This window comes from Saimiri boliviensis (genome assembly GCF_048565385.1).
Source record: "Saimiri boliviensis isolate mSaiBol1 chromosome 19 unlocalized genomic scaffold, mSaiBol1.pri SUPER_19_unloc_1, whole genome shotgun sequence".
Lineage (NCBI taxonomy): Eukaryota > Metazoa > Chordata > Mammalia > Primates > Cebidae > Saimiri > Saimiri boliviensis.
The window spans coordinates 1,777,476-1,791,061 of record NW_027412502.1 but is presented as its reverse complement, the minus strand read 5'-3'; the positions used below and the strand labels follow the sequence as shown (position 1 = coordinate 1,791,061).

The following is a 13,586-nucleotide window of genomic DNA, read 5'->3' as shown; positions in this document are numbered from 1 at the left end:
AACAGTTAGAGAGAAGGACGCTTCCTCTAACTCTTCCTATCTCCCTCTAGAGGGGCTGTGAGGCAGACGGGACGCCTCTCCTCACACCACTCTAGCCCAATCCCGCTAAAGGAAAGGTCCTGCCACACGCGCCATGGGGAACACGGAGTCTCAAATTCCTAACAACGCCCCCTCTCGGGTGCTTACTCCTCAACTTTTCTCAGCTAGGCTACTCCCAAATCCTCCTGTCCCAAGTGGCCTGGCCCCAATATCAGCTTAATAACCGGTCACATTGGCCTCCGACTGGTACTTTCGATTTTAACGTCCTACAAGACCTAGACAATTTTTGTCGCCGTACAATTTTTGTCCCTGGCAGGGATCATGAGGTGCCCTACGTCCAGGCTTTTTGGGATTTGCATCCCCACCCGGACCTCTGCTCCTCCTGTTCCACTCATCAAGTTCTCTTAGCTCGCACCCCTCCCAAGGTCAGCTCTCCCCCTCCTTACGAACAGCAGGAGGAGCTGCCTGACCACCTATCCCATCCCCCTCCTGCTCACTCCAACTCCCTTCCTCCGCCAGTTGCAGACCCTGCCCCCACTCCCACAGCTCCTCCTCCTCCTTCCTCGTCCTTCTCCTCCCCTCCAACTGTTGCGCCAGTTGCAGACCCTGCCTCCACTCCCATAGCTCCTCCTCCTCCTCCTTCCTCATCCTCCTCCTCCCCTCCGACCGTTGCGGTGCCGCCCCCTTTAAGTCCTCCAGTTGCGGCCCGTACTCGCTCCCACCCACCAGCTGTCTTGGCACCGCTCTGTGAGGTGGCCAGGGCGGAGGGACTCGTCAGAGTTCATGTTCCTTTCCCCCTCCAAGACCTGGCTCAAATCGAACGCCGACTTGAATCTTTCTCAGCTGACCCCTCCACCTATATTAAGGAGTTTCAGTACCTTACTCAGGCCTATAGTCTCACTTGGCATGATATCCGTGTCATCTGCACCTCCACTCTTTCCGCCGAGGCGTACGAACGCATCCTAGCGGCGGCTAGACATATAGCTGACAGGAACCATGCTATAAACCCCAACCAGGTCCCCGTTGGAACTGAAGTTCTCCCTAGCACAGACCCCCAGTGGAATTATCAGGAGGGGCCAGGATCCCACATCCCAGCTCGTGATCGCATGCTCCAATATCTCCTACGGGGCATGGATACTGTTTCCAATAAGGTAGTAAACTATGACAAACTCAGAAAAATAACTCAGAGGCCAGATGAAAATCCCGCTCTCTTTCTCGGCCGCTTGCAAGATGCTCTTGTCCGTTTCACCCGGCTGGACCCCGCGTCCCAAAACGGGGCAACTGTTCTCGCCTCTCATTTCATCTCACAGTCTGCCCCTGATATCTGAAAAAAAACTAAAAAAGGTTGAGGATGGGCCGGAAACCCCCATACAGGACCTGGTAAAAATGGCCTTTAAAGTTTTTAACGCCCGGGAGGATGCGGCAGAGGCAGCCCGCCAGGCCCAAATGATGCAGAAGGTCACTCTACAAACCCAGGCCTTGGTGGCAGCTCTATGGCCGGCATGAGGTGGGAAATCTGGTGGCAGTCAGCGCCCCCAACACACTGGGAGCTTGCTTCAAATGCGGAAATGAGGGTCACTGGGCCTCCAACTGCCCACAACCCCGTCCGCCCACTAAGCCTTGCCCCCTTTGTCAGCTCACGGCACACTGGAAGTCAGATTGCCCCAGTGCGTCCAAGGCCTCAGCCGCCCTTGGCAGAGGGATTGGATCACGCGGGGCAACCCTGGATGATCCGGCCTCTGACCAGAGTGCACGGAAGTCGGATTCTTCCGGAGGTTTCTGTCCCGAGTTGCTGGGACTCTTAAACAACTAGAGAGGCCCTGGCTCCTCAACCCCGGTTACCCTTGCCTGGCCCAGGGTGTCACTTCAGGTAGCGGGTAGAGTGTCCCCTTCCTACTTATCACAGGGGGGAAGGGGGGCTGCCCGCCCCACACCTTTAACCATGGCACAGCCCGTCCTTCCCAGGTTCCTGTTATGGCCGCCATAGTTCCCGCCCACCTCCAACCACCCTCTGTAACCACAAGCACCCCTTCTGTCTCTCGCTCTCTCTCTCTCTCTCTTTCTCTCCACTTCCCCCTTCCTCTACTCATCGTTTAGCCCACCATCTAATCTAAAACATTACCTCCCACCATCTAATCTAAAACATTACCTCTTGTTTACTCCCAAAGTCACTAATGCTGTCTCTACCTCCCTAGGAGTCCAGTAAAAACTCCATGCTGCCTACCATCCTCAATCTTCTGGTAAGGTAGAACGAGCCAACGGGCTCATGAAGGAGCAGCTCACCAAACTCTCCTTAGAACTCCGACAGTCGTGGATCACCCTGCTTCCCCTAGCCCTTGCCAGGTTGCAGGCACGTCCACGGGGCTCATCACAGCTCAGCCCGTTCGAACTCCTTTACGGGCGCCCCTTTCTACTATCCACCCCTCCACCTCCAAACACAACACTCCCTTCTCCTGGATTGCTCTCCTCAGGGAAGGGTTAGCACTTGCTAACCAGTCCGGACTTACTAATTTAACCTCCTGCCTTCTGTGTGCCACTCTAGGACAAACTCCTCTCGTTGTGGTACCGGTTCCCTTTCCGCGTAATACTCTGGAATCATCTAACCCCTTTACTCCCATTCCTAACGTACAACTCTATGCCTTACCTGAGTCTCAGCTCCCGGCCTGCTACTCCCTAGGCCACAACTATTCCTATTGTAACCACACCAAGCGGGTTTCAACCAGCCTAACCGCTCCAAGGGGCATCTTCTTCTGGTGTAATGGCACCCTAACAAAAACCCTGTCTTCCAGCCAGCCTCCAACCCTCTTACGCCTTCCAGTCACCCTAGTACCTCGACTCACTGTCTACTCCCTGGCTGAGTTCCTCTTATTACAAGTCCCGCAGGCTCCATCTCATCGCACCCGAAGGGCAGCATTCCTCCCGGTGGCGGTAGGTCTGTCCCTCGCAGGTTCAGCTCTGGCCGCAGGACTGGGAGGTGGGGCTCTGCTCCACTCTCACCAAGCCCTTGCCCAACTCTCCTCACAACTTCAGGCAGCCATCGAAGACTCAGCAGCATCTCTTGCATCTCTCCAACGACAAATCACCTCGGTTGCCCAAGTAGCCCTACAGAATCGTAGAGCACTGGACCTACTAACAGCAGAGCGTGGAGGAACCTGCCTCTTCCTACAAGAGGAATGCTGCTACTATGTCAACGAATCTGGACTAGTAAAAACGCAAATTAAAAAATCTCCAAAAAATCAAGACCAGCCTCCAAAATTACAAGTTCTCAACAGAAGCCTCCGCATGGTGGTCGTCTTCCATGTACACCCTCCTATCCCCATTACTCGGTCCCTTACTGGTTATCTGTCTTGTTCTACTCATTGCTCCTTGTTTTTTCCAGTTTCTCCAACGGTGGTTCCAAAAACTAACCCGAGTTACCATCAACCAGATGATGCTACAACCAGTCTTCCACGATAACACCATACCAACACCTGCCCCCCAAAACAACCACGTCACTTCCCCACCAACCTGCATGGAAAGCTACGCCCTTCTGCCCACTTCCCAAACTCCCTAAAAAATCAGATCCCTCCGCCGCCCATTTTCAGCAGGAAGTAGCCAGAATGACCTCGTCGCCCTTTTTTCCTTTTTAAGGAGTCGGGAATGTTAGGTAAAAAGGGCCCTTTCCCATACCCGGGACCCTAGCCGATCCCCTCTTGCCACATGGCTCTTCCTTCTTCTTTGTTTAACCTCCACCAATCACTCCATGACACCTCACCTATACGGGCTACCTCTAGAGTTCAGCCTACCCAGCAACAAGGCAAGCCAATCATCTCCCACTTTAGCCCACCAAAGCTAAGCCAATCCCTGCCCCTATAAAAACTCTCTCCGGCAGCTGCTGGGTGCAGCTCTTCCCTCTCCCGCTCGAGTTGCCCGCAAACCCCAATAAACCTAGACTCGGCCCAGCGGTTCCTTGGACTGAATTATTTCGGGAAGGGTCTCTGCGGGTCGCACAATTATTAAGCGATTTTTATCACTGTGTGAACATCAGAGTGAACTTACAAAAACCTAGATAGAACAGCCATCTGCAGACATGGGCCAAATGGTGCAGCCTGAGGAGCCTTGCTTCTCTGAGAACTTGCCAGAATGCCTGAGCTAGAACCCAAAAGGTTTAACCCACATTGACTTCTGTAGCTGTTTAAAAAAGCAAACAGCATCACCCAGGGGAAAATAGACAAGAGGAGCAGACTGTCTGCTTTAAAATGTGTTTATACTTAAAATTCACACAGATTGTGAATTCTCACTGATAACCTAGACCTGAGACATCATCATCACCTCACGTTACAGTGGGAACACATTAGTGTCAGGATAAAAGAAAACAAGACAAAACAAGCAAAACCCAGTTCTGATAAAAACCCAGATTCTAGTGAGTCAACTGAGTCTGTCTACCTACCACATGGTCATTTTCATGATCACCAATTAAATAATGGCAACAGATGTTCCACTCCCAGTCTAGCAGATGATCCTAACTGATGTCTGGGGTTCCTCAGTTGGGGCTGTTACCTCGAATATATTCAAAGGGCCTCTTCACGTAGCCACTTGGGCTTGCTCACAGCATGGTAGTTACCTTTCCACAGTGAAGATTCCCACAGAGTCAGGAGAAGTGTTATTATGCTAGAGTAAAACATCAGCTATAGTCACAACACTACACAAAGTAAAGGGACTAGAACATTCAACAGTAGCAGTCTTGAAGTTACATCATAGGAAGAGAATGTGGGATGGAATGTATCTTTAAGAAGTGGACATTGAGGATCTACATCCAGAGACTGTGGTCCTATAAAACAAGAGCTCTAAGAAGCCCTTTAGATCTGCCCCAGATTCGTGTAAAAGGGCAATCGACAATTGAGACCAAAAAAGAATTAAATATTCTTTTGGAATTTTTTTTCAAGATTTAGTATCAACTGGACAATCATTATGAAAACAACATGGCAAAACCATTGAGGAAGATGCACAAGATACTGAAGTAGAGGGAGTGAAGGATGATCCATCTCCTTCAAGATGACCAGAGACAGACCCACTAACTCTAGGACAGTGAGATGAAAAAGGTCAGTGCACCCTTGGCAGGAACCCCTCTGATGTCTCTAAGTGGCTGGAAACTATTAATGTAGGCCTTCTGAGTGCCTTGTACTTTTCAAGATTTCTTGATGGTAAGAGCCACTAACCAGATTTCATAATACATAGAATACCTTCAGCATAGAGGGTGAGAAAGTCTTTCCTTCAAAAGCCAGAAGTTCAGAAACTTGTAGCCACAGCATCCAATGGACCTTACTGTAAGTGTGGACTAAAGAGAGAGAAGCATTGGCTTTAACCTCAGATAAACGCTGTTCCATTCTCACTGCCCTGTGACTCCCATACTCACAAGGGAAGATGAGGTTAGGTGCTGTGGCTATTCCTTCTTCTGGACTGTAGAAATTTTTGATGCTGACTCAGAGATATGTTCTCTGTTTATTAAAATCTAATGCCTATTAACATTCTGCTGTGAAGGAGATAGGCTGTGTCCTGTCACAGGCCTCTCACCCTGTGCCCATATGTTCCACTCCTCTGGCCCTTAGTGATCCATGATGCCTGCCAGAATCACTGAGATTCTTCTCCACCTCCATCAGTCCTCTGGCCCAGGTCTCAGAACACAGGTCCCTGTCTATCCATTTCTCATTATCTGCCCTTGTCCTTCAAATTCACAACATAAGAAAAGTTGGTCATCAAAATATCCTGGAATGGGAAACAAGGGTTTCCTCTTTGGCCTGAGACCCAGCAATGCAGATGCAGGATTCAAAGGTAGGAGGAGGAAGCAAAAGTGGATGCCCTTGAAACTACTCAGTCACATCCTTGTGACATCTGAAAAGGTAAAAGGTATTTGGGGTTAAACAATTGGAACGGAGAAAGAGGACAGTCACGTTCAGGTGTATATGGAGAAAGAGAGATTCTGTCAGTGCCTTACACAAAGTACAACTCTCTTACTTTAATGGGATGTACCCATGCATGTGTCAGAAAAGTAATCCTAGGTGAGAAAAAGCAAAGTCATAGTGAAGAAGGGATCCAGATAAAGAAGGGAACAGGCAACATTTCCTGCACATTTCAAAATGATCATTTCCCAGAATTAGCATGAAGTGTCTGTTGTATATCAGTATCCAAAGTGAAAAAGACAGCTGAGAGTAATATGGTGTCATGGTTTAGAGCAATGTCTTGAAGTTAAACTGCCTCACTTTGATTCCCACACCCACTGCTTATAAGCCTCATTCCCAGAACAAAGTGCCTTTCTCAAAGCAATGTGTGTGGATGTGGACTCCATGGGTGTGTTATGCGTATATTTACATAATATAGTGTTGATATATACACAGTAATTGTGTGTACACACACACACACACACACACACACACACACACACACACACATATCCTGCACCTATATAAAATAATTGGATCAGTACCTTGCAAAATGGTTAAAATTTACTTAAACAAACAGCTATAAGACAGAGAAACTGTAAAGGTAGTTCAGCCAAAAAAAAAAAGCAAATAAATGGGAATAAGAGAAATAACAGAAACTTATGAGGAGGCAAGGAAAAAAAGAGCAAATCATTGAGAGAGAACCCAAATTTAAGATAGCAGTAAGAGAAAGTGCCAGAAAAAGCATTTTAAAACCCAAAGAACTATAAATCGTTCTACTATAAAGACACATGCACATGTGTATTCATTGCTGCCCTGTGTACAATAGCAAAGACCTGGAACCAACCCAAATGCTCATCAATGATAGACTGGACAAAGAAAATGTGGCACATATGCACCATGGAATACCACACTGCCATGAAAAACAATGAGTTCATGTCCTTTGTAGGGACTTGGATGAATCTAGAAACCATCATTCTTAGCAAATTGACACAAGAACAGAAAACGAAACACCACATGTTCTCACTCACAGGCGGGTGTTGAACAAGGCAAACATGTAACTCAGGGAGAGGAGCATCACACACTGGGGGCAGTTGGGGGAGGCGAGGGGAGGGACAGCAGGGGGTAGGGAGTGTGGGGAGGGATAACATGGGGAGAAATGCCACATATAGTATGCACCTATGCAACAACCCTGCATGATCTGCACATGGCTCCTAGAACCTAAAGTACAATTTAAAAAAATTAAAAAATTTAACAAAGTTCTTTAAAACTTCTAACATTTGCATTAGAAGATTGATTAGAGAAAGGACACATTTGCATATCACCTGGGACGGAGGTTTCATTGGTTCTCACACTCAGGGTTCTAAGATGCCATGATCGTGACATGCAGCAGTCACAGATCTCAAGGATCACTGGAGCTCTCCAACCTGCCTCAAAAGAAAGCAGACAATGCTGAAGGTCTCGGCTAAGGGATTCACAATCTAGGACTTGGGCTTTAGCCTGTGAATCACCTTCCTGTATGTTGTCCTCAATTTGTAGAGTTGTGACACAATGCTACTTTTCAGCTCCCAGAACATCTCAAATGACACCACAGGCTGCTCCCCTAGGCTCCTAAGCCTTGCTGTGTCTCCTAGTCTTAGTTTGGAGAGCCATGGTGGTTCTCAGTCACCCTCAGAGTATGGGAGGCAGACACCCCAGCCAGTTTATAGTGGAGCCACAGAAAAATGGGAGACTTAATGAGGCTGTGTGAGGACACTGGGAATATGAAGTATAAAGGACTGAACCCATATGTTCTGGCTTCAACATTTTTCCCAATCACCCAGGTGTGCACCCACTCAGGACTCAACTTCCCTTTTGTTCAGTGATGCCTGTCAAATAAGCTTTAAATAAACTTCCATAGATTAGGGAGATCTGGCTCTTAGCTTAACAGGTTCAATGAAGGACTTCACATGACTGATTATCTGTGAGAAATGAACCCTGATTTCCTGGGGTTGAGAATATTATAGATTTTATAATGTCTTCACATTTCAGTCCACATTTATTTTATGAATATGCTCCAAAATTTTATTTGCTTTCTTTTTTTTTGAAGACGTGTTCATATTTCAGTCCACCTTTATTCTGCAAACTATGCTGAAAATTATTTTACTACTTTCTAACTCTCTCTCTCTCTCTCTCTTTCTGAGACATGGGTATCTCATTTTACTATAAAAATCTGCATTCTCTATCTACTAGATTATTCTTTCAAATGTAAATAGATTTTGTACTATCCATTCCATAAGTAATTCATACTGCCTTTTACTTTGTAATTTACTATATACATTGGTTTTTACACTTTGTGTTTCTATAACAGAATTCCTGAGGTTAGGTATTTTGTAATAGAAAGAAGTCAATGCCCACAATCCTGGCTACTGAAAGTCTAAGATTGGGCAGATGGACCTGGTGAGGGACTCTGGTAGAGTTCATTTATTCCAGGAAGTGGAGAAGAAGCAGGCAGGTTCAGAGACATTATGTGGTGAGAGAGAAAGCAAGAGAGAGAAACCAGGAAGACAGATTTTTTAAAAAACAACTTGCTCTCTCAGAAACATAATCATTCCTGCTGAAGCTAAACTTCACAACCCCATCTCAGCCCAAAAACATGAAGGCATTCCCATGACCCAAACACCTCGGAGTAGGCCCTACCTCTCCACACTGACAAACTGGAGATCAGTTTCAACATGGGATTTCACAGAAAGGAGCCAAACCATCGAACATATGATAGTTTAAGTGATGGTAGCCTCCTCATTTTAAGTTTTATTTTCTCCTTCCCTATCACTTTATCTTTTTTTAATAAACTGAAGATCCAGGAAAAGTTTCAAAATCAGCACTATGAAATAAAATTTTGTTGTAATTATTTAAAACCTAAACATAATGATATTTTCTTAGACTGTGAATCTGGCATTCAATCTATTTCTTGATTTTGTTGGCATTCGTCACTTAGAATTTTCATTCATTATGTTCTTGGAAACTTCAATGCAATATTTCTTTATATTAGATCTTTTATTTGTTCATATATTTGTTAGCTGCACATGTAGTATTTATTATGTTCTAAGAATTGCATTAGAAAGTGAGAATATAGTGGCAAATAAGACCAATTCTGGCCTTACCATTTTAGAATGTACAGTTTCATAGTAATATCTACAAATTGAATGAGAATTTGTTGGATATTATGAGGAGCTAGCATAATATTCTTAGAGTGTGTAATAATAACTGTCTGGTCTACAGATGGTGGGAGGAATTTCCTAAAATGCTTTTGTTTGAGGTTTTCTGAAAAGTAATGAATGATTAGGATTTAGAGACATAATCAGCCAGATACTTGGATCTACCTATCTAGATCAGACTTCAAGAGAAAACTAAGAGCTCTAATGAGTTCAGTAACTGAGATATTCAGCACTGTATTCTTCTACCCCAACTTAGTTTAAATAGGTGAGTAAAACACATTGTTTACAATATGAATGCCTTGGATAAATTATGTGAAATGCCAGAAACAAGACACAAAGAACCACATATTGTATCATTTGATTTGCACAAAATGTCTACAATGCACAAATCCATAAAGATCTTAGGTATATATACTTATTTGTAGCTCTAACTCTCACTATGCATATAAAAATAGAGACAATTATAAACAAGAGACAAGAATAACACAGAAGAGAGAATTCTCAGATTTTTCTCAAGAACAAAAACAAAGGTTCTCTAATAACAATTATATATATGGACTGCAATTCTTTCTTTTTCAGATATGGTTGAGCTTCCTTGAAGAGACTACATAGTTAAGTGTGTTTATTAATGCCCTGCAATGGAGATTGTATTGCTTAGGTAGAGTATCTTTAAGGTCCCATGTAATTGTTTTAAAAGGTATAAACCTTAAAAACTATTTTGAGTTTGTTTCATTTTGTCTTTTAGCCACTCAATAATAAATTTTCTGTGTATTCTTTTCCCAGTGTCGTAGAGACTAGAAGCCCAGAACATCTATTTCTTCATAATTCCTGCCAGCAGAATTTTAGATTGTATTCCACAAATACAAGGCATTAACAAAAGCATTGGAGGGGATAACAGAAGCAAGTATCACTCCTGTTCACGTGGGTGCAGCAAAGAATCACATGGGACAGGACATGCATATGACAGACATAAGGTTTTGCTAGTGACTGTGGACACTGTCTATCAAAATACTCCCACTAGTGCTGCAGAAGTCTGAGAAAATCAACGACTACTTCCCATGTTAACTAAAAAATTTTGATCTTCTAGAAGTCACTGGCAGATTTCCTTGGCTTTTTCTTCCTCAGATTTTCTATAAAACAGCTGTTTTATAAGAGCTGTTTCTAAATTCCTTTATTAAATATCTTTCTGTTTGCTATAGCTACAGTGCTTTCTGTCTTCATGGTCATAGCAAGACTTGTTGAGAAAAAATGTGCAAATGACATACCAATAATACAACATGTTTATAAACAGCAACTTTTAATATAATATGCTATATTTTAATTTCTTATTGGTATCACCATTGATGCCATGCTCTACTTCACATGTCAAAAATATTTTAAATTGGCTATAAATATATATGCTTATATTTAATCTGTGAGAAAAAAAATGAAATCATTAGCTTAAGAGCATGAATTATTGTCACTTCTAGGAATCACTTAAGGAATAACCGTAATAGATTGTTGTAATAATTATGTTTTTTTAATTCACAGGTAGCCTTACTGAAGCATATTCTGACTTTTATTTTCAATGGGCTAAACAAACAAAATTTTATGTCTTGATTTTCTCACTTTCAGTTTGTAATACATATTTAATTTCCATAGTCACTGGGTAACTATAACATGGAAAACACAATATTTCTAAAATTATCTATTTGTGTTTAATATCATTCATTAAATAAAATGTAGTTTTTAAAAGAATTGCCTCTGATGGCAGTGGTGGTCTATCTGGAGCAGCCTCTGTGGGGGTGCCAGCTGCAGTGGGGGAGGCACAGCCAGGGCTGCACACTCCATGGAGCCAGCGGGAGCCAGGAACAGGTGGGAAGCCTGCCCCCTGCTGAGTTGGTGAGGCAGAAGAGCTAGGCTCAGGGACACAGCTGCAGCTATCCAGCTGCAGCTCCAGACTCAGGATCCCTTCACTCTTGGGGACCAGGAAGCGCCTCTCCCCCAAGTGGCTCAGATGTCTCTGTTCTTACTCCCTGGACTCTGCCTTTCCCTTGGCACCTGCAATAATTTTGGAGGAAAGCTGTGGTCAAGCCCGAGTGCTGTTGCAACCCAGCCAGTTGTGCACATACTAAAGACAGCACTGACAATATCCCCCACCACTGCCTTGGTGTCTTCCAGATTTGGGGTGCCAAGGAGCACAGGAGGGAGACTGGAAGGGGCTAATGGCAGCTTGGCACAGGGTTGCAAGTTCTCCTCTGTGAAAACAGAGTGGTTGAGTTGTACTGAATGCAGATGGTGGCAGGCAGACAGGTTCTTGGGCACAAAGGGTGGGTCCCTGTTGAAACTCAACCTTCAAGCCAGGGATGGGTTACCAGTTCCAGGTGGAGTCTGTGGTTTGGAGTGAGAACTTATGGTGCTTTTTTTGGCTCATCCACGGCCACCTATTGATCAATCAGCACTCAATTCCTCCCTTCTGAGCATATAAAAACCCCAGACTCAGCCAGACTCACACAGACATCGGCACTACCAGCTGCAAGAAAGAGCTACTCACTTTGGATCTCTGGTGAGCTGTTTTGTTGCTCAGTGAAGCTTCTCTCTGTCATGCTCACCTTCCAGTTTTCCACTCATTCTACCTGGACGTTGAACAAAAACTCAGGACCTGCCAAATGATGGGACTGAAAGAGCTATAACACAAACGGGGATGAAACATGGCCCCTACTCATCACTAAAAGGAGAGAAGAGAGAAGAGCAGTGGCCCTTTTGGAAGCCTAGATCTAGGTGCTCCCCAAGCCAGGGCTGACACTCTTTGAGGCTCTGCAGTTTCTGGTGTCTCCAAGCTGCCTGGCACCCACAGTGGAAGATAATTTTAACACACCTGATCCAGCCACAGCCTCACTGGGTGCCAGCACCTGTGCCAGGGCCTAGAGCTGCCCACTCTGCCACAGCTGGCACACCTGGCTGTGAGCAGTGGCCAGAACCCAAACTGGCTTACACACACCTCACTGCTCTATGCCTTGCTCACTCTTGGCAGGCACAGAATCTGAGCTGCTAGCATGAGCCAAGCACAGCCTGCTGGGCCTAGTGGATGGAACCAGCCCCGTGACCTGAAAAGAGCTCAAGCAAAGATGCTACCAGCCACAGATGGAAAGGTGGCTGGTTCTGAGCTGGAAAAGTGACACCCTAAGGATCCTGTGACCCTTCCATCATATTTTCTACTTTGAACTCAAGAAAAAATATGTAAAATTAAAAGTCCAGTATTAAAGGTAACTGATTCCATATTTCTGTTAATATCTACAACTGTTATTTAAAATCTGTTCTAAATTTTTAAATTATACCTTGACATTGTTCAATTTTATGTTTATAATTAGGATATGCTTTAAATTATTTACTTTGGCTTTCAAGGAAATTTAAATATTACACAGAAATGTGACACTAATAAAAAACAAATATGCTTTCAGAGTAGTTTGATTATTTAGGACACAGGACTATTTAATTATTATAGTCTCCTAGATAGCAGCTCAATATATTTTTCATACTTTACTGCACCATTCTGTGATACATAAAATGTAAAACTAAAGATATATATTAAATTGTACTTGAGACTATTTTATTTCATTTGATGCATTAATAAAAATTCAGGTTAGCGTATACATGACTATTTTAAGCAACATGAATATGTTTCCATTGTTAATGTTTTTGCAATATAATACATAAGGTGTATCGTTCTCTATGTGAACAGATATAAGTTCAATGTGAGCATTAAATGTCAAATTGTATTTTATTTAACTCATATAATTAAATTTCATGGTAAGGTGTTGAGGTATTATCTGATGATATTAAAATAAATATTAAAATGTTAATGAAACAATTTTCTTTGAAAAGTGTTTAAATAATTTTTAAAAATAGCATGCTCTTCTTGTCTGTAAATGCTATGGAATTTAAAGTTATCTTTTTATGTCTAAATGTTCAAAGACCCTCAAATTAACAATCAATTTAAAATTTGTAGTTTTCTTGAAGGTTTTAGTAGCAGGCAACTTTTATAAAATGCAGAATGTAAATTGAAGATTTATGTGTCTGTAAAACTCATTATGGAAATAGGTTCATAGTGTTCCATCAGAAAACAGCACCTGCTTTTGTTTAAGTTCTATTTTGTGAGAAAACAAATTTAATCTATTGCAGAACTAATCCAGTTACATGCATTTTGTGAAATATAATACATAAAAACAAATTATGGAAAATTTTGACTCAGATATTCCTGTTTCTGTAAAGCTTTGCCTTTCATTCTCAACCAAATATGTTGCTGATATCATGCTTATCAAAAAACATAATGTTTCATGAAGTTTGTATCTTAAAAAGAAACTTTACAATTGTTATTTTTTTTACTTTTATTTTGAAAAACATTTTATAAACTTAAGGAGATGATAATCTGAATGTAATTTACAGGATAATG

The 13,586-nt window shown here is 43.2% G+C and overlaps 2 long non-coding RNA genes across 3 annotated transcripts in view; both read right to left on the bottom strand.

Annotated features, from left to right (window-relative positions):
* LOC141583197 (uncharacterized) overlaps positions 1-13,586 on the bottom strand; it is a 776,849-nt gene that overhangs the window by 743,597 nt on the left and 19,666 nt on the right. The gene's annotated exons all lie outside the window — the stretch shown is intronic.
* On the bottom strand, positions 4,074-12,094 carry LOC141583189 (uncharacterized). Its single transcript, XR_012515897.1, has 3 exons — positions 11,688-12,094; positions 7,283-7,384; positions 4,074-4,689 (listed from the first exon to the last, which is right to left on the bottom strand). It is a non-coding gene; the product is annotated as an uncharacterized LOC141583189 (long non-coding RNA).